This window comes from Oryctolagus cuniculus, chromosome 5 (assembly GCF_051225735.1).
Source record: "Oryctolagus cuniculus isolate XC-2025 breed Fujian yellow rabbit chromosome 5, ASM5122573v1, whole genome shotgun sequence".
Classification (NCBI taxonomy): domain Eukaryota; kingdom Metazoa; phylum Chordata; class Mammalia; order Lagomorpha; family Leporidae; genus Oryctolagus; species Oryctolagus cuniculus.
In genome coordinates this window covers 42,482,875-42,508,221 of record NC_142871.1, presented here as the reverse complement: position 1 = coordinate 42,508,221, position 25,347 = coordinate 42,482,875, and positions in this window count along the sequence as shown.

The following is a 25,347-nucleotide window of genomic DNA, read 5'->3' as shown; positions in this document are numbered from 1 at the left end:
GGTAGTTAGCTTACAAGCAATGCAAAATATCAAATAGTATTTAAAATAGCTTGGGACCAGTGTAATGGCACAGCAGGTTAAGCACCACCAGCAATGCCCGTATCCCATATGGGCACTGGTTCAAGTCTGGATGTTCCACTTCCAGTCTAGCTTCATGGCAGTAATCATATGTCCCTGTTACTCTGAAGAGAATTTTTTATTATACAGGATAGAAATTAAGTCTGTGTTTTCCCTTTCATGGGAGGCATTGTCTGTTTTACAAGGCTCTGTGCATTACAAATTTAATTATTTGTTTTCATCTTATTTGAAAAGCAGAAACAGAGATCTTCTATCAGCTGGTTTTATCAAAAGTATGTGGATATTTACAAAAGTAGAACTACTAGAGATACATTCAGTATAAAACCTAGATGCCAAATCAGATCTCTTCTTAGTTGATTGAACTTGGGTTTAGAAATCCTATGAATTATCCCCTTCAGACTCTGAGTTTAACCTCAGTTATCCTTGAACTCTACTGCACATTTAATTTTGGTTCATGTCCTCAGGATGCGCACTCCTGAGCAAGTTTCAAATAGTAATAAATTATAACTGAATTATATTGACTTATTGTTTCTCAGTTACCATATATACGACATATATTTGCCCAAGTCAGTACTGCAAGCCATTTATTTAAAAATCTAAGGAATATGTAGCATATCTACATAGTATTCTTCATAGAAGTACCCTAAGGTTTCATTTGATTTTTTTTTTTTAAGATTTTATTTATTTATTTATTTATTTATTTTAGAGGTAGAGCCACAGACAGTGAGAGGGAGAGACAGAGAGAAAGGTCTTCCTTCCGTTGGTTCACTCCCCAATGGCCACAACAGCCGGAGCTGTGCCGATCCAAAGCCAGGAGCCAGGAGCTTCCTCCAGGTCTCCCATGTGGGTGCAGGGGCCCAAGGACTTGGGTCATCTTCCACTGCTTTCCCAGGCCACAGCAGAGAGCTGTATTGGAAGAGGAACAGCTGGGACTCAAACTGGCGGCCATATGGGATGCCGGTGCCGCAAGTGGAGGATTAACCTACTGTGCCTTGGCGCCGGCCCCTGATTCTTTTGTTAAATGCTATTAGCATCATATTGATATTGAAGCAGTTATGCTGAAATATCAACCGAGAAAGATACATGGAGATGATGAAGGAATAAATGTAAATGTTAAGAGGAGAAACAAAATGAAGGGATTTAAGTTAAATATCAGGTAAAGCGGAAATGAGGTGACGAACAGCCAGAGAAGTCCATGATGGGAGGAGACAGAAATGTGAGAAGCAGGGGTCACAGTGCAGGTGAGGACTTAGACACACATGCTATCGTACAGCGAAGCTTAAATTATTCTGTTTTATCACTTTAAGGTTCTGAACAGCTCAGTCAACACAAATGCCCTGTCCTATTCACTTCAGCAAATCTTTGCCAACACTCAGTAAGTTTCAGTTTAAACACATCACACAGCTGTTTACATTCAGTAGAGAATTTGAGAATTTTCATCAGGATATATAAAAATTGAGTCTGGAAGTTTGTGGTCTAACAAGTCCTCCTACTCAAAAGCAAAGGCATTAGAACAAAAAAGGCAAGAGGGGACAAAAAGAGTTTCAGAGACAATGGGAAACAATGCACCCGCCCAAACTAATCTGTATTATGAATCAAGCTATCTTTCTAGACACGTCAAATTGGCCAAGTCGTGATCTATGTGTTTACTCTACTTGTTGTCACACAAAACATGAATTGTTTATTTCAGTAACTACATGCTGGAATTCATGGTTTGGGCATTTCTCAGGACTTAAAGATAGAGCCCTGGGTAAAGAGGGTTCCTATTTCTATCAATGGAATTTTTTTCCCCTAAAGTTTATGACATTAAGCTGTAATTTTCCTTTTAGTTTATAGTTTCTTACTCTCTGTTATTTATGCAGTAAAAGTCATTGATCATCTATATTTAAAGCATTGTACTCAGTACATTGTACAAAGGGATGAATAAAACGAAACAAATCCCTGCCCTAAAGGAACTCAAAGTGGGCAGTTATCGTTGGAAACAGACCATCACAGAAGCAAACATACATTGCCACTCCAGTACAAATATTTAGGTTGTAGTTGGTTCAACTTGCCACATTTATTAAGTGATTTGACCTATCAGAATAGAAGACATTTTGAAAATATTGTATATACAAGTGTATGCATAGTGCATATATATATGGATTACTATACATTTGCAAAGTTGAGACTGAAGCAAATTTACAAGTGGTTATGCCCATTCTCATCATTCATCTTTATTAAATTGTAGGGGAAAGGTGGGGAACTTTGAACAGGGGTTAAGATGCTGGTTGGGACATCCATATCCCATATCAGAATGCCCAAGTTCAAGACCCAGCCCCATCCTGAATCCAGTTTTATGTGAACATGCATTCTGGAAGGCAGTAGATGATGGCTTAAAGGGTTGTGTCCCTGCCACTGATGTGGGAGACATGGAATAAGATCCTGGCTTCTGGTTTTGGCCTGGGCCAGCCTAGGCTATTATGGGCATTTGGGGAGTGAACTAGAAGATAGATCTCTTTCTCTCTTTCTCTCTCTCTCACTCTACCTTACAAGTAAATTAAAATAAGTAAATAAATAATCTCAATTGAAAGGCACTATAAACATAAAAAATAAACTGGATTAGAATTTAAATAACTTGTGGTTTTTCTATAACCAGTATAATCCCCATTTTCCAATCCTGCATCTATTGCTCTGACTTGAACACTCTCTGCCTACGTAAAGGAGCTGCTCACTCAGTCTCATTTTAATGTAAATTCACCACTATCATGAAGTTTGCATGTCTCAGAGAGCATGACCAGGATAGAAAGATAATACAGGTGTTGAAGGCCCATCTTGCTTTCATCCAACAGTAAGTCATTTGATTTACTTGTGACTGGGGCTCATCCCTATGACAAGAATAATATCTTAATTCAGACATTGATAGTTCCAACATTGATGGAATAGGAAAGAACGCCTTAAGGCTGAGATGAAAAACAAACAGAATCACAGATCAGTATACATAAATGAAATAAAAAGGGATCACTTTCTTAAGCTAAAATGCAATAGCAGAGTTAAAATCCACATTGCAAGGTATAAATGATTAACATAGTGCAAATCTTCTCACAACATAGTGTTGAAAAAGGAAACAAGCAAACTACAGACGGGGGAGATAATAGGCAATAAGAGTTAACAAAAAACATGTTTCAAAACACTTTACACATTCACATACTTAATTTGCTCATATTTAGAGATAGGGGAACTGGATAGGAGAGGGAAAAATGACTAGTGCAAGTTTCCAGAGCTCCTAGGCAGAGAGGGAATGCTACAGCCCTGGTCGTTTGACATTGAAATCTGTTGTTGTTCACTATGCCACAATACACCTCAACCAGAACTAGGGAAAAAAGAGAATTTAACTCTGAAAAGACTTGCACATTTATATCAAATGACAAAATAAATCCATAAAAAGAAAGTAGAAAAATGTCAGTGGGGAAACTAAGGGCCACTTGGGTATTTATAACATCATTTGCAGGCTGTACAGTTATCAACTTAAACATTAGTCTGCTATAGATTCAGAAAATTTTGAGTCCCACCTGCAATTGACTGGCTGGGGCCAGACCAAATCATTTTGCTGGGCTTTTATGGCCCTTGCATATGTGTGGATATCCCCTACCCCTGTTTTACATGATGAAAATAAAGAAAGAGGATAGCTTACATAAATGGTTTTTTTCTTCAATAATTGGCAAAAGCAGTTGAGAGAAAACTTTTTGACCCGATAATTTAATATTCAGCCAAGTTATTATTCATGTGTGATGATAACTGAAAAATATTCTTAGATATTCAAAGGTTCAGAAATATGCCACCCTTGCAGCATTTATGAAAAAATAAGTAAAAACATACTCAAAACAGGCTTGCATTATATAAGTACAGTTAGTGGCCAAATAGATTATGAAACAGTAGGTGTAGTTGGTGTTGTGGCACAATGGGTTAAGCAATGTGGACTCTGGGTTCCAGCTGCTCCACTTCTGATCCAGCTCCCTGCTAACGTATGTGGGAAGGCAGAGCAAGGTGGCTCAAGTGCTTGGGCCCTTGTACTCACATGGGACACCCAAATGGAATTCCTGGCGCCTGACTTTGGCCTGACACAGACCGGGCTTTTGCAATCATTTGGGAAGTGAACCAGCAGACTATAAAATCTTTCTCTCTTTCTCTCTCCCTGTTACTCTGCCTTCCAAATGAATAAATACATTTTTAAAAACAAAAAAATTAAAATATAACATCATACCTCATATATATATATTTATTATTTTTCCATTAAGAATTTTTTAATTTGAAAATAACAGGTATTATTTAAATCATTTTTTGAAAAAATATAACTTTACAAATATATGGCAAGAATATCTAAAAATTATATGCCAAAGTGTTAATATATAGGAAAATGTTAGGAGATTTTTTTTTCTGTTTTGTTTGTTTTTGTTTTCTTGATTTTGTTTTTGAAATGACTCAAAATTAGGAATTTAAGGTGTGTGTTTAACAAGAGTAGTGTCTGCTAATACTAACTGATAGAATTAAAAAAGGAGAGAGCAATCCAACATTGGAAGCTGGATACACAGCAGACTCATGGAATGGCAGATGTCCTAAATAGCACTCTGGCCTCAGAATCAGCCCTTAAGGCATTCAGATCTGGCTGAAGAGCCCATGAGAGTATTATAGGCATGGAAAGCCAAGACACCCTGGAAAAAATAAATAAATAAATAAAAATAAAAAAACCTAAATGAAAGATCTCTGCGAGTGAGATCCCAGTAGAAAGAATGGGCCATCAAAGGAGGAGGTACCTTTCTCTGAAGGGAGGAGAGAACTTCCACTTTGACTATGACCTTGTCTAAATAAGATCAGAGTCGGTGAACTCAAAAGGCTTCCATAGCCTTGGCAACTCATAACAAGAGCCTAGGGAGATTACTGATGCCATAAACAAGAGTGTCAATTTGTTAAGTCAACAACAGGAGTCACTGTGTACTTACTCCTCATGTAGGATCTCTGTCCTTAATGTGTTGTTCAATGTGAATTAATGCTATAACTAGTATTCAAACAGTATTTTACACTTTATGTTTCTGTGTGGGTGCAAACTGTTGAAATCTTTATTTAATATACACTAAATTGATATTCTGTATATAAAGAGAATTGAAACTGAATCTTGATGTGAATGGAATGGGAGAGGGAGCGGGAGATGGGAGGGTTCCAGGTGGGAGGGAAGTTATGGGGGGGAAATCCATTGTAATCCATAAGCTGTACTTTGGAAATTTATATTTATTAAATAAAAGTTTTAAAAAAGGAATTTAAGATGAACAATAATAATATTAAAAGTGATGATAAATTCTGAACTTTACTAAGTTTAAAATCAGGTTGAAATATTCACTTGATTTTAAAACTGAAAGATAAAAATATAAGAAAAAATTATGTACTAATAGTAATCTAGCATAAAATGTAATTTAAAAAATCAACACCTTGGTGTCAAGAAGGACTAAAAAGGGTAAAGTAGGTGCCAGCGTTGTTGCACAGTGGATTAAGCCACTGCTTGAGGTACCCATATCCCCTATTAGAAGGCCAGTATAAAAATAAAATAGCATAAAACAAAGTACTGAAAAGATGAAACATTTGGATGGTGCTAAATGGATAAGACCTCATCAGGAGGCAAGGAGATACAGATGATATTAAAGAAAATAAACAAACCAATATCCAGTTACAAAACACTCCTCACTAGTTCAGTGTGCAAGGATATTGCCTTCAACGAGTACACATCATCTCTGTCGACAGAAAGAAGGCCCAAAACATGCATATATGAATAGAAGTGAATAATCTTAGATCTATGCATAAAACTTGACAGCTAGAACTGAGCAATTTGGAAGTCTGAATATAAATGTTTCATTAAGTTATTTGTAATGACATCCAAGTTCTCTGTAGTGATAAAAATATGAGTCTATTTCCTTAGTTTATAGTATGGGAGAAAAAAAAATCATTTTAAGTCACAGAAACAACTGTGGCACTGGGATCTTTTGGTGAATTAGAGAGAGGAAAAAGTAGAGGAAGAGTGTAAATCCTTATGCTTATGAAGAACATCCTTTGGGAATTTTATTTCTCTAGCTGTTCAAATCTTAGCAGGAGATTGAAGAGAAATAGAAAGCAGCAAAAGAAATCCAACAATAATAATTCAGATAAGATTTTTAAGGGAATTTATTATTTTTTTTATAATTTAGGTAAATTTCTTGGGAAGACGTTTAGCCTAGTGGTTAAGTCACTTTCATCCCACATCAGAGTACCTGGATTCCAGTGCAGCTCCTATTCTGGCTTCCTGTTAACATGAACCCTGAAAGGCCACAGTAGTGGCTTAATGGCTTAAGAAGTATATCTTTGCCACCCATGTGGGAGACTTGGATTGAGGTCCTGGCTCCCACCTAACCATTGCAGGCATTCAGATGGTGAACCAGTAATTGAATCTCATGTCTCCTCTTTCTCTCTCTCTCTCTCTCTCTCTCTCTCTCTCTCTCTCTCTCCATGTCCTTATGAAAGAGGTCTAAGGAAGGTTTCCCTCCTTTCCATCATGTGAGGACACAGTAGGAAGGTGCCTTCTATGAGGAATAAGCCCTGTGAGACACAGAATTTGCTGGTGCCTTGATCTTGACCTTTCCAAGACCCAGAACTGTAAGCAATAAATATACTTTGCTTATAAATTTTTCAGCCTAAGGATTTTTGTTACAGTAGCCCAGATTAACACATGTGCACATGTGCAAAAGTTAAGTCTATGATAGCCTTGTGAAGTTAATATCACTTTATTAATATTAGTATTGGTTATATGTAAGTTACATGCTACCACAATTTCCATTGATTTCAATAACCAAAGGAACCATCCTGGAACTGAAATAGAGAGGAAGACCAGCATCAATCCTGTTATTAGGGCAGATGATCAAATGCTCCTTAGTAGAGTCACAGTGGCTATAATCTTCAAACTACTTACCTGTAATTCAAAGGCACACCTCAAGTTGTTTTCCTAATTGTCAGAGAGGGGCTGGTACTGTGGTGTAGGGAGTAAAGTCAGCACCTGCAGCGCTGCACCATTCAAGTCCAGCTGCTCTGCTTCTGATCCATCTCTCTGCTATGGCCTGGGAAAGCAACAGGAGAGGGCCCCACGTGGGAGATATGGAAGAAGCTCCTGGCTCCTGACTTCGGATAGGTGCAGCTCCAGCCATTGCGGCCATTTGGGGAGTGAACTAGTGGATGGAAGATTCTCTCTCTTTCTCTCTCTCTTTCTCTCTCTCTCTTTCTCCCGCTCCCTCTGTCTCTCTGTAACTCTGCCTTTCAAATAAATAAATAAATCTTTAAATAAAAAAAAAGAATTGTCAGAGACGATTCAGAAACTAAGACTCTAAATTCATAAATGATGTTGTTAATTATCTTTATTATAATTCTGTCTACAGTTTTACTGTAAAAGGTAAAATTGTGCTTTGTTTTCTGACACTTCATCAATTTGATTTTATGTGAAAATAGTTTCATTCTACAACTAAGACCTGGAAATGAGCATGTCTGGTTGGTTATGGAAGAGCCTCTACAGTTGATGTTTCTGTTACATGCTACACACTGCATGCTGCCCAGGTCAATGGAATGCGAACAAAGCAGCTGAACACAACACCCTTTCAAGGGACGGAACTAAAACCAAGGGTGCCATCAACCCCAGCAGGAACTCATCCTTGCAAGTGACATTTATCACTCTCTAACACCATATTGCTTTCTGACCTCTAACATCAATCTTTTTGACACTCCAGGTTCTTTGAATGGTCAATGATCCTACTCTGTTGTTACCATTATGGTTCAATTTTCACACATATCTTCAGAGATATCTCACCCAGTGACAACGGCAGTCAAGAAGAGGCACAAAGGAGTGGGTAACAACCAAAGTTAAGCAACAGGAATAGAGCTGTGACTTCAATGCTGAGCCCAACTGAGAGGTAAGAATGTCTTACCTAAGTGGAAGATACTTAACAAGACCATCCCCATCCCATACCGATTAGTGAAGCTGTATGTGTTCATGGCATGATAATATGAAGAGCGTAATGATTCCCCAGGCCCTTTCCAAGGAATTTCAACTCCATCAAGCTTGACATTGGTCGCCAGAGATTTAAGCTTTTGCATTTATCAAGCAAGGGGGTCCCGCAACATAAGTTGACACACAAGAGAAATTAAATGAAAGCCACATGAAGAAATAAATTTAAAAAAACCTACATAGATGATGAAGAGTTTGTAACAGAAAAGACCACTAAGAGGGTATGTAACCAGAAGTTAAAAAATATGACAAATTCCACATGTCACCAGTATCCCTGGATAAAGTTTCAGATGTTGATTAAGGGAAAAGATCAGTGAGTATCAAACAAGTAAAATATGTATTGTGTCCCTACTACATAAATTCCTTGTATAACTGGGCTGTACAGAAGAGGCAAAAAGCAGAAGCGAAAGTAAAAAGCTAAGGAGGTATAGTAAAAGAAAAAAATTTGCAGTAAGGACTAAAAACTTGTTGGGCAAAATCTTAATACACATCTTGTACTAACTGTGAGAACTTCTCCTTCCACATTCAGGTCTGTTTGGAGATTTGGTTCCTTTGTGTAGGAGAAACAGATGGATACCTGAGGGGGAAAATGTTGATTAATCCTGATTTTCAAGGGCTAGGGGAGATTACCTCAGTGAAAATTTTATGCAAAACTTAAAAAAAATTTCACTCAAAATCTGCCTTAGGTAGACCCTAACTTATAGCTGCCAGAGAAAAACATCAACATTGTATGAGATTTTAGCAACAAGCACATTGAGTTTGTTGTTATGTCACTGGTTGCACTGCCAGCATCCCATATGGGTGCTGATTCGAGTCCTGGCTGCTCCACCTTCTATCAAGCTCCCTGCTAATGTGCCTGGGAAAGCAGTGGAAGATGTCTTCAATCCTTGGGCCCTTGCCACCCACTTGGGAGACCCAGATGGAGTTCTAGGCTCCTGGCTTCAGCCTGGCCCAGCCCTGGCTTTGCAGCCTTTTGGGGGAGTGAGAGAGCAGGTAGAAGATCTTTCTCTGTCTCTCCCTCATCTCCATGTTACTTTACCTTTCAAATAAATATATTTCTTTTTAAAAATTTAAAAACACTCTCTCTCCACAAACAGGAGCTTCATAATCCAAAGAACCAATGGGTGGGGCTGGCGCCTCAGTTCACTAGGCTAATCCTCCGCCTTGCGGTGCCAGCACACCGGGCTCTAGTCACGGTCGAGGTGCCGGATTCTGTCCCAGGTGCCCCTCTTCCAGGCCAGCTCTCTGCTTTGGCCTGGGAGTGCAGTGGAGGATGGCCCAAGTCCTTGGGCCCTGCACCCACATGGGAGACCAGGATAAACACCTGGCTCCTGGCTACAGATCAGCGCGGTGTGCCGGCTGTGGTGGCCATTGGAGGGTGAACCAATGGAAAAGGAAGACCTTTCTCCCTGTCTCTCTCGCTCACTGTCCACTCTGCCTGTCAAAAAAAAAAAAAAAAATTAAAAGAACCAATGGGTGAAGCCACTAGAACAGTTTCTACAGTCACTTAAATAACTTTTCAAAAACCAGATGTTCTTTTTCCAGCAGATTTTTTTATTCTTTTTTTTCAGCAAATTTTTGCTGAGCATCTACTGTGAACAAATCATGTTGCTTACAAAGGAGAATATAAAGTTTGGATCACTTGATCCCTATACTTAAATAACTTGAAGATATGTTGAAAAGTAAGTGATGTCCAAAAAACAACTGCTACAAGGTAGAAAATGACAGTGCCAAACAAAAAATAAAAGGCCAATTCAAGTGAAATTCAGAGGAGGTAGAAATCATTCCCACAATGTCGCGCAGAAACAACTTCTTCACAGAGCATGAATCACCTGAGTTTTGTGTGTAAGGAAATAGAAGGCTTCTATAGCCATAGACAAAATTTCAAGGAACAGGAAGTGAAAGAAGTGTTGCAATAAAAGGAATGGATATTGAAGAAGGACAGGGGGTATTTGGGGGGAAATAAATGTAGCCCATTTGTGCATGTTTAGTAGTACAAGTATATTAAGAATAAAATGCTAGACTTCCAGGATTTTTCTAGGAGCTATTGGCTCAAATCCAGATTCTCAAGCCGTTATTTTATACAAAGCACAGACTATCTTCTGTAGAAATAATATCATAAACTTTAGACCTAGGACTGTCTAGTTCAATCCTATGTTTTAGCAGAATTGAAAAAATTGAAATACAAAGAGCTTAAGTGGTGTTCCCAAGTTCACACAACTAATTATTGTAAACCATATTGGAGTTTATTATTCCAGTCTGGAAGGAAGAATTTTCCCTAGCTCATAAATACTCTCTTACTGCAACCTTTTACCTCTCATTCTCTCCCCATTCTTGCCAAAGTATGCATTGGTTCACACAGTGATCCAAGCAGGCTATGACCAAGGGAGAGGATATTTTCTCCATAAGACGTTAATTGGTCCACACAAGGAGTCAAATTCTATGTTGGCCTCATTAGCTACAGATTCTAACCAACCCCTGGAATGGTCTTTATAAACTAAGAGGGTCAAAACAGATTGTCACCATGAGGAGGAATTTATGAAAAGAACCAACAGCACTTGAAACACATTAAACATAACTTTCTTAGATTTGACTCCCTCTAGAGTATGTTGAAGGAAAAGACTGTATCTGGTAAATTCTTTTTCAAAGCACGTTTAAAACATATGCAAAGTTCATGCTCCAAAAGTACCCCTCTCCCAAAAATCCACACAATTTTTTAAAAAGAAAAGAATAGAAAAAAAGCCAGTTCAGTCTTTTTTAATAAAGAGAGTGAAAATGTTTTGTTTGCATTTGTTTCTCTGATTTGTTTCTCTGATTTGTTTCTCTGATTAACTCATTTACCTACTGGGCCAGATATTTCCAAAGTAAATGATATTAAATTCTGCCTCTGTGATTCAAAATATCAAAATTCCAAAATTGCAGTAACAGATTTAGTATGAGACAGATACTCTTCCTTAATGAGCTCATAGCTAATAGATGTTATCAAATCAAATAAATCTATCATGAAGTATTGATTGATACAATTTAAATTTCACAAACCAAATTCAATGAGATATAGTTTTTCACATATTTAATGAACACATATTCGTTTGTAAATATGCAAATGTGACATGTCCCTTTCTGGCAAGATGTACATGTATCAGTTCCATATTGCAAAAAGAAAGTAAGTACAGGGATTGCTTAATTCTTCTATAGAATTTAACACTTGAAGAGAGTTCTTTCATTATGCTTTGAATTTTCAATCTCAGGTAGACTTATTCAACATAAGAAAAATGTTTCCCTTATTGTCCCTGAAGCATTATGTACCATATATCAGTTATATATACACATTCATAAAATCCCTCATAGGAATACTCAAAAATAAGATAATCAAGTTTTACATCAGATCCTTTTGTTCTTTCCTACTCTATCAGGAAATTTACATTCTATGTATGTAACTTACATGTTATATATAATATTTATTTAAAGATGTAATTACAGGTATAGATATATATTTCAATGGGTTTTGATGAGCTTCTGCTATCATATATTGACTCTATGATAGCATTATTTAAGTATTCATCATCCCAAAATTTAAAGTTACATAAGTCAGTTTAGAAAAAAATAGGAGAAGGTACCATAAAATCTTAATTTGAATAATACTTTAGCATTGGTTTATGTAAGAATTCTTCTGTGAAGGAAACCATATTTCATTTTAGGCAAAATGTTCCCTTAAGTCATTCTCTGTTAGAAATCTTCCATCCAGTAAAGAAAATTCTTGGTAGGCCTGAGTCTCCAGTTACTAGTTGCATAGTAAAGAACTTTAGCTTGCCTGCTAGTATTAATAAGTAACTTAATTGATTAATAGACATTAAAGAGGTAAAGGAAAGGCATTCTGGTGAGAACCTGTAATGGACTGGTTATTTATTTGAACACAACAATAAATTAAGAGATCGTTTTGTCTTCCAGGAATACCTCAAGGCAGATGATTGTACCCTTACTACAATATTGAAGGGAAAACCCCAGTTTTTCACAAGTTGCAAAATATAGTGACTAATCCTTACAATATTGGATTACATAGTTGTGTGATGGCTCCCGATATCAATAGACCAATTTCCCAGTTCACAGACTAGACTCCCTTGACTTTCTGTTTATTTAAGTGACACTTGTTTGAAATGCTGGGTGCTTCTTATCCCTTTGAGTCACATGCTACATATGGAAGCCTCTGCTCAGGCACTTTTAGCACCTCATTAATTACTAACTGCAGCTAAGGCCTGCTGTTTTGCAACTCCCCAGCCTTTGTTGGGAAATCACAGCCTCTTGTTAGAAGGAGAAGTCAGGACAATAGTTATCAGCCAAATGTCCAGTTTGGGTGCATATTACAAAGGCTAATTATCTTAGGGTCTTGTAATTTCTTTAGATATTCAAACTAGATAAGATAACCTATTGTGTCTTCCAAGTTCCTTTAGGTTTAACACCTGGGAAACCCAGGAAGCAAATTTTTTCTTTTGCTTTTGCATTGGCTAACTAATATTCAAAGAAGTTAAGTAATTGTTAGTTATTCAGTGACAATTGGTGATGAAATAGAAAGTAATCCTAGTTCACACAGGGAGAGCCCAAAGCACAGTATCCTTAGGCATAAGAGCACTCTCAACTTTAGTACTTACTGTCTGAATCTCCCATTGGGCTCTCAATATTTGCTTCATTTCATTGTTGTTCATGAATACAAGATCTGATACCCCTACCTCCACCCAATCAATTTAGAAACAAGGATTGTATCTTCTAATATTCTTTATCACCAGCACCTAGCAGAATGCTCTCCATATTTTTGTTTGTTGCTGTCTACACACATGATATTTTTATAGAACAAAATACAAACAAAAACATAAATAATTCTGTAAGTCAAAGCATGATCTTCAAAAAAACAAATTATCAGATGACAACTAATATCATTTAATGAATAATTAACCTACCAAACAACCTGTTGTTCTGTATCAAGATAGCAGATATACTGAACAGATGCAATAAGCGTAATCCATGACAGTGATCCAAATATGTGGCTGTCCTTTGTGTCACATTGACCAATAAACTGCCCATTCTTGTTGTATAGCAGCTAAAGCTACTGTCTGTAATGCCAGCATCCCTACTGGGCATTAGTTAGAGTCCTGGCTGCTCTACTTCCGCTCTAGCTCCCCACTAATGGTCTGGGGAAGCAACAGAAGATGGCCCAAATCTGGGGCACTGTCACCCTTGTTGGAGACCCAGATGAAGCTTCTGGCTCTTGTCTTCAACCTGATCTTTTTTTGTTTGTTTGTTTGTTTAATATTTATTTTATTTATTTGAAAGACAGAGTTACAGAGAGAGGTAGAGACAGAGAGAGAGCTCTTCCATCTGCTGGTTCACCCCCCGGATAGTCGCAACAGTTGGAGCTGCACTGATCCGAAGCCAGGAGCCAGAAGCTTCCTCCAGGTCTCCCACATGGGTGCAGGGCCCCAACGACTTGGGCCATCTTCTACTGCTCTCCCAGGCCATAGCAGAGAGCTGGATCAGAAGAGGAGCAGCTGGGACTAGAACCGGTGCCGGCGCTTCAGGCCAGGGCTTTTAACCACTGCGCCACAGCACCAGCCCCTCAACCTGATCTTGCCCTGGCATGTCAGTCATCTGGGGAGAGAGATGGAGAGCCACCTCTCTCTGTCTCTCCCTAGCTCTCTAACTCTGACTTTCAAATAAATATTTAAAAGAAAGAGAGAAATCTCAACCTGAGATCACATAAGAATAAAGGGCATCATCCAAAGAGTAACTTACTCATTCCTGAAGAACATATACTTACTTTATATTGACCCCTAAGAATTACAGTCAAGTTAACCATTCTGACTTGTGCTGTTTATTCCCTCATACCTGTGGTTAGTATCTCTGAAATGTACTTTTCATCACCAGCCCTTTCTCAAAGAAAGGGGATCTTAATTTGTTGAGAATCATTTACCCATCTAGGTGTGGCAGGTGCAGGTGCTCTGGATAGTGATAAAGGGATGCTGGCTGATTGGAATCTCACCTTCATCCCTGCCCCCATCCTATCGGATATTTTGGAACCTGTATCTCCTCCCACATTCTCCTCTTTCCCTGTTTGTCTTCCTGCTTTAAGTCCTTTCCCCCTTGTTACCTGGGGAGGGATATAAAGGCACTGGGACAAAAATGAGATCCCACAAGGTTTCCAAACGTAAGACAGCGAACCTGAGTTGCTTGCTAAATACACAGATGAACAGCTGTCTCCCCTGCACGTTCTGCCTTCTGATTTGGCAGGTCTGGAACCTAGACTTTTTTTCTTTTCTGTAGCAAAAGCTTTATCTTTAGGTGATTCTTATCTTCGGCTCCATTGAGAAAGAGAGGGGCAGTGAGTCTACCCTGGGGGCACACTGGAATCTTCTGGGGAGGGTTTAATTCCTGAAGATGCCCTAATCACCAGAGATTCTAATTTAATTGTGTTGAAATACAGCTCATTCATCAGGACTTTTAAAAGCTCAGTCAGATGACTACATCAGAAACCAGCTGCTCAAACTTTAATGTGCATAAAAGTCACCTGGGGAAATGTTTAAAATGATTGAGTAGACTGATTTAGCAGGTCTGGGGTAGGGCCCAAGATTCTGCATTCCTAACCAGTTCCTAGGTGATCTCCATGCTGCAGATCTGTGGACCACATATAAATAACAAGGCCTATTAAATTGGGGAACTTTGGGAATGGAGCCAGAGCTGAAGCTAGTGCTTGCACACTCTCCCTCTCTTCTCTCTCTCTCTCTCACACACACATAAGCACACATACTATGTGATTCCTGTAGTAAGATGTACAACGTGGAAGAAGGAGTTGAGAATAACCTGTCCACCAAACTACAGAAGAGTTATTAGGAGAATCAATGCACTGACCTGTCTAGTGCCTGTTTCAGGGCCTGGAACACAAGCTCAGGAATTGCTGCAGAATGTGAGCCTAGACATTCTGAAAGAGCATGGGCAGAGAGTGGGCCATTCAACTGGTCTGAAAGCAAAGGGCAGTAATTCTAAATAAGCATTCCCTTGAACAGTAAAACCCACAGCACCTGAACGGCACTTTCCCATTATCTCCATCAGATTTGCTTCAAAACCTGGCTTAATAGTAAGCTGTCAAAGACTGGAATCTTAACTGAATTGACCTGGTTTCGCTCATTTCTCTGCAGTGCAAAAGTGACTCTTTTCCAGAGATGAGAGAAGTATCTTGAGAATATGCTTTTATTGTTGATTATTTCTTTAGGTCTTCTTCATGACTAAACTATGAGCTCCTGAAGACCTGTGTCCTTTATTCCCTTGATGTTATTCTCACTTCATTTAATAAATGCATGCTTATTGTCTACATAGTAGGTTTAGCCTGATTACACATTGGCAGTGTGGAAGTAGAATCCAGGTGTTTTTTTTATACTGCAAATTTGAAAAGAAAGAATACTTTTCAACAACACAAGTACAGGGTAATATATAAGTACCTTGCTTATTTATTTGAGCAGGTTATTCTTTCTCATAAGCCTGACTGAAAAAAAAAATGCAGGGTCAGTTTGTGCAGCAAATTCATATGAAGTTCTCTAGATATAAAAACAAATACATGTCTCAGTTACCAAAGCACGTGTAGAAATATTAGCTCATCTTTCTATTTTATTCAGATCTCACCTGACCCTAGACTTTGCAAATAACAAGTATATGAATATTTATGAAGAGTTACTAAGAGAACAAGAATTGAAGCACTTAACCCAAGGAAATGGATAAATTTTTTAAGATTTATTTTATTTTATTTGAAAGAGTTACAGAGAGGGGTAGAGACAGAGAGAGAGGTCTTCCATCCATGGTTCACTCCCCAGATGGCCACAACGGTTGGAGTTGTGCTGATCCGAAGGTAGGAGCCAGGAGCTTCCTCCGGGTCTCCCATGTGGGTGCAGGGGCCCAAGGACTTGGGCCATCTTCTATTGCTTTCCCAGGCCATAGCAGAGAGCTGGATTGGAAGAGGAGCAGCCAGGACTAGAACCGGCGCCTTCATGGGATGCCAGTACTGCAGGCTAGGCTAGGGCATTAACCTGCTGCGCCACAGCGCCAGCCCCAGAAATGGATAAATTTATGAGTGATTTAAACTTTATGAAGCATTCTTAGCTTGAAATGTAATGATCACAGACAATGCCTGAAGCAGCTTCATTCTAAGAAATGTAAAATAAATGTGAATGAATGGATGAATTGTTGAATGAAAAATCTATTATCAGACTCCACTGATAAGAAATAAGGGTGTGAATTTCTAAAACAGTATTAGTGGTGAACTACTGAATGCTCATTGAAGCAGCATTCAGAATCCTGGTGTGTTAAAAAGTATTCTAGCCATACAAAAGAAGACTATTTTAAAAAGATTTATTTAATTTGTTTGAAAGGCAGAGAGAAAGAGAGAGAGAGAGAGAGATCTTCCATTCACTGTTTCTCTCCCACAGTGGCAACAGCAGCCAAGGCTGGGCCAGGCTGAAGCCAGGAGCTAAGCACTCCATCCAGGCTTCCCTCAAGGTGGCAGGCACCCAAGGACATGGGCCATCTTGTGCTGCTTTCCCAAGCACATTAGCAGGGAAATGGATCAGAAGCAGGGAAGCCAACACTCAAACTGGCACTCCAATATGGGATGCTGTTGTTGCAAGTGGCACAAACCGGCCCCATGGAATGAGTTTTAATCTCTGTCTCACCAGTTACACCTTGGGCAAATCAACTAGTCTTTCAGGTCTCAGTTTCTTTATATGAAAAACAAAATAGCATGTACTAGATGATCAGATGGTCTCTGTGAATACTAAAATGCTATGAATTCTGCAAATCAAACCAAACTGGAGGTTCCCTTAGAAATCAGAAGTGTTACCAGTTTCTAGGCTAAGAGTCCAGTTTAGTTTTGAAATTTGAGATGAGTACAGAAAACTTATGCTGGCATAACTTGCCATTTGAGGGAAATGGAATTTTCTTTGCATTTTAGAAAGTTTCCAAAGAACATTCAAAATTCCCTCCTGGCAAAAGTCCTTTAAAACAGCATAGATTTGTCTCTGAAGGGTTCTTTGAATATTCTGTCTCAGACTCTGGTTGCAAATAGGTTTTCCTATTATATTCCAGGTCCCATCTACTGTACAGAACACTTTGTGGAAAGGATTGGGAAGCCAAATAAAACTATAGTAGTCCAGAGAGCCAAGATCACATGCGTAACGTATACTTCTGAGGGAGAGAGTTGTGACACCAGACTCAGTACTTGCTGAGTGTGAAAGGTTAGATTAACTGACCTAATTCAAGGACCTTTCAAGTTCTCTAAAATACAGATATTGGAGGTAGCCATCCTGGAGCTGCCATCTAGCTTCGTGTTTGGATGCCCACGTCCTGTGTCAGAGTACCTAGGCTTGATTCCCAGCTCCAGATCTCAACTCCACCTTATTTGGACCCTGGGAGGCAGAGGTGATAGCTCAAATAATTGGCTTCCTGCCTCCCACACAGGAAGCTTAGGTTGAGTTCCCACCTTTAGGTTTTGGCCCCATTCCAGGGTAATTGGAGGGATTTGTGAGCCAACAAATGGTGTCTCTCCCTCTGCCTCTACAATAAGTAAATAAAATTTAAAATAAGTAATGTATTATTTCCCAACTTGGGTATTTTTATGGAAAATGTCTATTGTCATTCTCTTGTTTATTCCCCATCTGCCCAAACACACTGATTTATATAGGCCAGGACCTACATTGACTGAAGAATTCAGCATTACATTTATGGGAAATCTCAATAGGCCAACGACTACAAAGTTGTATTTCTCACTTATGCTATGTGTCCAGTATATGTCAGCGGGGGGTTGAGGGGAGGTAGGGGGTGAAATGAGGTGCTGTTTACCACCATAACTCAGGTGACCTATTTCTTCATCATCTGGTCTGATAAAGACTTTGTTCCATGTTTCCATGACCATGACAGTACTAGTAGTTTGATAACACAATGTAGTTCATTTAACCCTGGTTCCTCAAGTTTTAAATTGAAGTAAGTAGTGTCACTTCTGCTCTCATTTCTTTCATTTAAAGGGAGTGGCCAGGTTGCACATGTGGTCAGAAAGCATAAGGAGCAGACAGAACTATCTGATGAACAGTCCCATGTCTAGCAGACAACACCTTGGCAGGGCCAGTGTCATAGGGAAATTCCTTTGGTCACTTTTCACCCACACTTTAGTGTTGTTCAGATGTCTCTGGTTGGCCTACATCGAGGTCTGCCCTTGAACAATTATATTAATTTCCACCAGCACAGGGATATATTTTTTTTCCATTCTTTAACCTTTGACTTTTAAGTTCCTTATATCCATTTTACACAACATCCTAAATGTCATAATTCATCATACTCCTCCTCCTCCTATAAGTAAACGTACATGAATGATCAACTGTCAAGAGGATATTGGGGGAAGAAACAGGAGATTAGAGTCTAATTTCTACGTTCTCCACTCCTCTTCTCCAGTTACAGAAGGATTTCCAACTTCCTATTTCCTCTGATAAAAGCATCTTAGCTGCTACACTATGTTTTCCCTGAACATCCCTATTTGGGCCCACAACTTAGCTTGTACATATATAGGAAACTGGGAACTTAGAAATCTCTTGTTTCGCTCAATAGTTGCATGGCTAGATGAATATTTCTAGCAATTATTCATATTACTAGTCTTGAGGAAGGCACATTTGAGACTTAAAGAATAATGAAAATGAGTTCTAGCTGATACCTGCCCTTAGCACTCAAACAATAAATGGCCTGGATTCATTGGGTAGAATGTCTATTGGTCATGGCAGAGAAAATCCTTTCATACAACCCTCACTAGCAAGTATCAAGAACAGCAGAATTTTTATAATTAATTTAAATAAGAAAATAGGCAAAAAGTTAAATGACCTACAGTGTTTTGCCTCACTTCCTTATGTTCAACAGTATGTACTCATTCCAATTTTCATCCACACCATGAATAATTTTTATTTTTCCATGTCTCATAGGACTTGCCAACTCACAGGTAAATCTATATCAGGAATTTTGAATTATTTTAAGAACAATCCATTTTATAATATTTTAGACACTCTCTTCCTGTGTTTAAGAGAATGGAATAGAATTTAAATTTTATTAATGTTTCATAAGACTATCTGCAGAAAACTAAGTTCATTCTGGAAACACTCACACCTCTTATTTTGTTACTGCTTTTTCTTGTGGCTTCCATTTATGCCCGTGTTTTTCTATATCACATACTTACTCTTCTTATTAGATACATATCTTCCATATAGACTCCCATTTCATAGTGTCCTGTACAGATCAGCTCTCACTTGCCAAATGTCAATGATTAAGAAAAAAAAAAAACTATGAAAATCATTCATTCATTCTTAACTTTCTTGTGAGTATTTGTATGTAAAGTAAATTTCTAATTGTGATCATTTTGAGTAGTATATATAGTGAGCTGAGTAATTTCAGCCATGAAAACAAATATATAGAGGGTGATACAAACACACACAGAGAGAGAGAGGAGACGGAGGAAAGCAAAGAAATATTTAGACCACAGGATTGGTTTAAAAAATATGGAAGATGCCATAAGTATATAATTTAAAGTGCTACTTTAAAAAGTATTGTTCTTAGGACAAATAATGAAAATTCACCATAAAGTCATACAAAGCAACCTATCATGCTTACATAAGTTGAATAATCAAATAAAACTAAGGGAGTGAATCCATTAGTTTAAGTTTTCTCCTTTCCTAAACCCTTGAAGTAAATTTATTTATTTCCTTAACTTCTGGAATTAATGGATTTAAAGAGATAGGGGCTTCATGTTTCTGTGCACTAAAATGATAAGTCTTGCTATCGATTTTAGATGACAAATGGAAGGGCTTCCAATGAGGAGGCTTTACACAGGGATTCACTTTAATGAGGAGCCTTACATTTCATTTTCACAAACCCTTACTACTGTATATTATTAGCTAGTAACACTAGCTCTTGAGACCATAGAAAAAGAAAGGAAATTGGCTGTGGTTATCTCAGTTATCTCTGTGTAAATGGAATCCTTGTGACCTCCCTCAAGATGAGAATGCCACCAAGACTTTTCCCTATGAGTTCCAAATATTAATTGCCATTTACTTATGGATCTTAAACTGAAAATTTGTCTCAGAAGTGGCCTAAAATTTTGTACCACTTATATATTATAAAGTTTTAAACCAAGAATTGACACTCAATCCAGAGAATAACTAATATAGAAACAGAACACTCTCTACAGGTAGTTAGGGTGTATGGTAAACTTCATTCTGCTTTCTTGCTTTAATTCAGTGTCTGCTTTCTGAATGGTCAAAGAGTTGGAAGACTGACTTTAAATAGAGTTCGATAAACTGCTCATTTGCTCTGTGGTGAATTAAAGATAGCCAACAATTCCTTGCAGCTCCTTTAATTAAAAGAAGGTGGCCTAGGGCTGGCACTGTGGCATAGTGGGTAAGCTGCCCTGTGATGTGGGCATCCCATATGGGTGCCAGTTCATGTCCTTGGTGCTCTACTTATGATTCAGATCTCTCATAATGGATTGGGAGAGGAAGCAGAATATGGCCCAGGGATATGGCCCCCTGTATTCATGTAGGAGATCCAGATGAAGCTCCTGGCTTTGACCTGGCCCATTCCTGGCCATTGAAGATATTTGGGGTGTGTTCCAGCAGATAGAAAATCCTCTCCCTCTCCCTCTCCCTCTGTAACTGATTTAAATAAATAACAAGTTTCCTGGAAAGAAAGTCCTTTGTTTCCCTTTATTGCAGAATACTTCTCACTGAGCCAATCTTATCTGTAAGTATAGAACACCACCTGCCAAATTGGAAAAACTGGTCAACAAGTTTGTATGCAACTATCAGGACTGCCAGGCAAGCAGAACTTTTTCTATCCCACATAATAATCTGAAATTCTTCATATCTGGGAAATACCCTAAGGCCAATCAAAATATGTTTCTATAAAGAAAGGGCTATTTGCAAGAATGGAAGAGTTAAACTAGCTGTTTATCACTAATAGGTGAGCAAGGGTTAGGTTTCAGAGTAGAGAAGTTCTGGTTAAGTGGAGGGCGGGAAAGCCAAATGGATGAGACTCAGCAGGGGACTTTCGATAAGGCTGGGTGCACAAAACACTGTCTGGGGAGAGCATGTTCCAGAGGGATTCCGGAACAGAGGGAGAGTGGCAGGGCAGAATAGCAATAGACGCCCAGGAAGCTTCTTTGTTGGTTTCTCTGAATTTCCTCAACTATTTCTAGGAAATAGGAGGCACAAAATTCATTTTTCTCACATGAGAGGAATCTGCCCCCAGGGGAGCTACAGTAAAGTGGTTAAATCATTAACTGGCATAGACCCCTACACAGGTATCAGACATTAACAGCCCTCCCACATGGTCAACACTGAGCCACAGTGCTGGCAGAGGAGGAGGCCTGATACCACTCCACAAGTATGGCTGACTCCCTAGCTAGCAGGCGGCCAGCCGTGACTACTGACCTCCACGGAACAACACAGGAGAGCTTGCCACCCCACATCTGAATCACGGCAGTCTGCAGGAAAGGAAAGGACCCTTCCTTATCCACATGAAGCTCACCATTAGTCCTCTTAACACCGTTCATCTTAGACACAGTTTATCTCCTTCCTCACCTCCCCCCAAGCATTGTTCCTCTTTCCTCTGCCTACAACACACCACTAGCCCTTATCACCTGGCAGCTTTAATGGTTTATGTGCTTGCTCCTTCGCCCTAATCTACATGGTTTTGTATTTCTAGGACCTAGCATGGTGCTTGCCTCATGCTCAGTGAATGTGGAAAGTAAAATTATTCGGCTGACCACGAGTAGCTACTCAAATGCATTAGCAGTAAGAAACATAAACCACAAATGGCAGGTAAGGATATGTATGGGTGAAGAAAGGTTTTTGTTGTGTTCCATTTTCATTTTCATTTTTAATAGTTTCTTTGAAGAGCTTTTTCCTAATGTTTGCTGTTGAACATACCCGTATATATTTTAATGCCTTTTATTTATCATCAACTATAACATTGCTTTAAATTAAAGCACTAATGAACCCATTAAGCCATCACTCTAACATTTTTGGGTTAAAGACTGCATAAGGCAGGCTATGGTATCTAACCTGGAGTCACTCATAGTAGGCAACATTAACAAATACCTTAGGGGTGAACAGGCAGTGATTGACCTTAACTGCCACTCTTTACTCCTCTTTTAGAAGGCACCAGTCCTCACCTGTGCATTACTCTAAACATGTTTTGAGCTGGCACAAATAAGGAAAGACTTAGTCAAAATGTGCCTTAAAATCAAGGTCAGCTGTTACCAGTGATTTTTCCTGGCTACCTTTCTCTTTCTTTTCCTATTTAACTCCTAGTTTCTGATTGCCTGACTATAATTTTGAAAATGAACTTTGCTTTGAGTCTTGCCATTCCTATTCTAGTTATTCACTCTGGGTTAGTCATGACCTTGTTCTGATGTCTGTTGGATGCCCGCTTCCTTATTTTATGAGCCTTCCTGGCTTGTAATCCTCCCACTTGCCCTGATCCCTTACCCTTCACCCAAGGGTTTTAATCAGAGTGCAACCTTTGGAAAGGCAGCAGCATGACATAGTAGGAAAAGCACCGGCTTAAAACCTCAGCTCCAACACTTCTGTGTCATTTAGGGACCCAGAAAGAATTTTTAGAAGATGATCTTTATAAAATGATGATTTTTAGAGGGGCACACTGGGTTGATCAAACCAACGGGAACTGTTGAGGAATCCAAGGACTGGATAGGTGGGAAGCCATTTCTACTGCTAGGAGTCTAGGGGAATACAAGGTAGGATTGAAAACTGGTCTGTTGGACAGAGCAAGTGGTACATGGGCTTGCAGAATGATGCCAAAGCAGGGAGGGAGCAGCATCATGATTTCCAGCCATGCTCTGATCACATGCAGGTTACTCTCACTAACCACAACCAGAAACCAGAGAAAGGGAGCTCTGGTGATTTATGAAAGCACGCTGGGGCACAGTGGGGCAGAGTAACTAGATTTGGGGGGGGGATATAAAATATTAAGACTACCTCCTTTAGAAGAATAAGCAAGTGATTTTATTGTTCTGGATCAGTTGTCTCATTTATGAAACAATGTTTTGATGATTTTTGAGATAATACATTCAAAAGCACCTGTAAAAATTGCTCATCAGTAATATCCTTCACTGAGCACCCACATCTCATGATACTTCAGTGTCTTCAATAGGAACTCCTCAACCTAATGCTATAACTGTGCAACCACTCAAGCCTCACTGTTGACCTAAAAAGTTTCCTGAGACAAAAGAAATGTGGATATAAATCTTATAAAAGATATGAATAGGAAAAAATAAGTGATTTTTATTAATGGCTTTTTGTTCTGAAAAAGAAAGGAATAACACAAAATAAGCAAGATAAGCTTTTACTCATGAAATCTATCTTCCTCCCTCACCTGTGATTTCTGAGCACTAACTCAAGTGATGGATAGCTCCATGAGATATAAAAGTCCCATTCTTTCCCCTCTCTGGAAGTCTTCCCAGAATCCAGTGTTTAAAATGTGTTCTTCCTTGTTGTCCCAAAGTCTTTAGATATCTAGACAGATTACACTAGTCTTGGATTTATCTTTGCTGGGCCAGAGTCATCTAGGATTATTGTAATGGGGTAGACATTTCCAGAAAAACCATGAGTTTGGAAGCGGATTTCTAAATCTGGACCTATTCAATTAAACACAACTCCATAAGTGAAAGCTGTGATGTCACACAGTTAGAAATAGCTTTGACATTTGCAATCACAAGTCTTTCTTTTTTGGAGATATTACCATCATTTTCAGACAGTCCTAAAAGGGACTTTGGAAATCAGTTAGTTGAATTGCCTCATTTTTAAAATGAAGAAACCTGGAACACAACAACATAATTATAGAATGAGAAATGACCTTAATTTCCAGATTCTTAATTCAGGATCTTCTTACTTTAATATATGATCTGTTTGCATTAAATCCTTATAGTCAAGCAAGATTTCTGGGGCGTTAAATTCTTCATATTAAGTATTATCTATCAGATATTCACTTTTTAAGTTAGCCCAGCAATGAACAAATTTGGAAAAGAAAGAAGTTTAAAAACATAGGCATACCAGACAGTGCTCATGACTGTTTTATAAATGTCCCAAAACTTCATCTGGGAGAAAGAACATTCTTTCTTGTTGACAGAAAGTAATCCATCATGAGTCTTGATTTTCTCATTTTCTTAATGCTATATGATCATTTAATCACTTTCTAAATGACTATAATAATTCTGTCTTCTTTCTTTCTCTCTCTAAAAATAGTAGTTGTCCTTCATCAACTAATTTCAGTGGCTTTTAAATACTGCTGTCTGCTCTAGATTTCAGGGATGACTTCTAACTTTGTCAGTTACACAGAGTGGGCCAGCAGTACCCTGTTTGACTTAACTCCCTCAGATGCCTTCAGATCCCAGCAACGGGAGACCGAGTGTTTTCAGAATCTGCATATTAGATCTGTGGTATAATGACTGATGTCAGCTCTGACTTTGCCAAACATCTCTCATCACTACTAGCTATATCCCATTCCAAACTATTGGGCTTGCTCTCCCTTTCTGGAGACACCCCCTTCCACATACTTGCAGTATGGATTCAACAATATGACAATCTTTTTCTTTTCTTAAAGTGCCACTGCTGTGATGGGTAAAAATAACTTGTTACCATTGTCACTGCCTGGCTGGGGGAGGTGGGAGAAATGAGAAGTTGCAGTAACTAGTCTGGCTATGTTTAACCCTTGATCCTAGACCAAAACTATTCTATTCTCTGGCCTTGAGTCTTTTAAAACTCCTGGCTATCCAAGCTCCCTGGGACGACAGAGGTTTTTAGAGAAAAAGATGCAGTAAATGTTGACCTCTGTGTTGAGCCTATGGTTATTAACTTCCTTTAGGCTTCAGCCCTGAAATCCACTGGGAGCCACAGGCTTCTGTGGATGTTCTATTGATTGAAGAGGGAAAAAGTAACCATGTTGCAAGAGAGAGAGAGAGAAAGAAAGAGAGAGAGAAACACAACAAAACAAACAATCCAGCCGTGGCACTCTTTTGGTAAGGTTCTAGGACAGTTGAGGGCATGCAAGACTCAGCCAGCCAAGTAAACACACATTTAACAGTACAGTGACATGGATCAGGAAAAAGTTATTGTAATGCACAGCATCAGGAA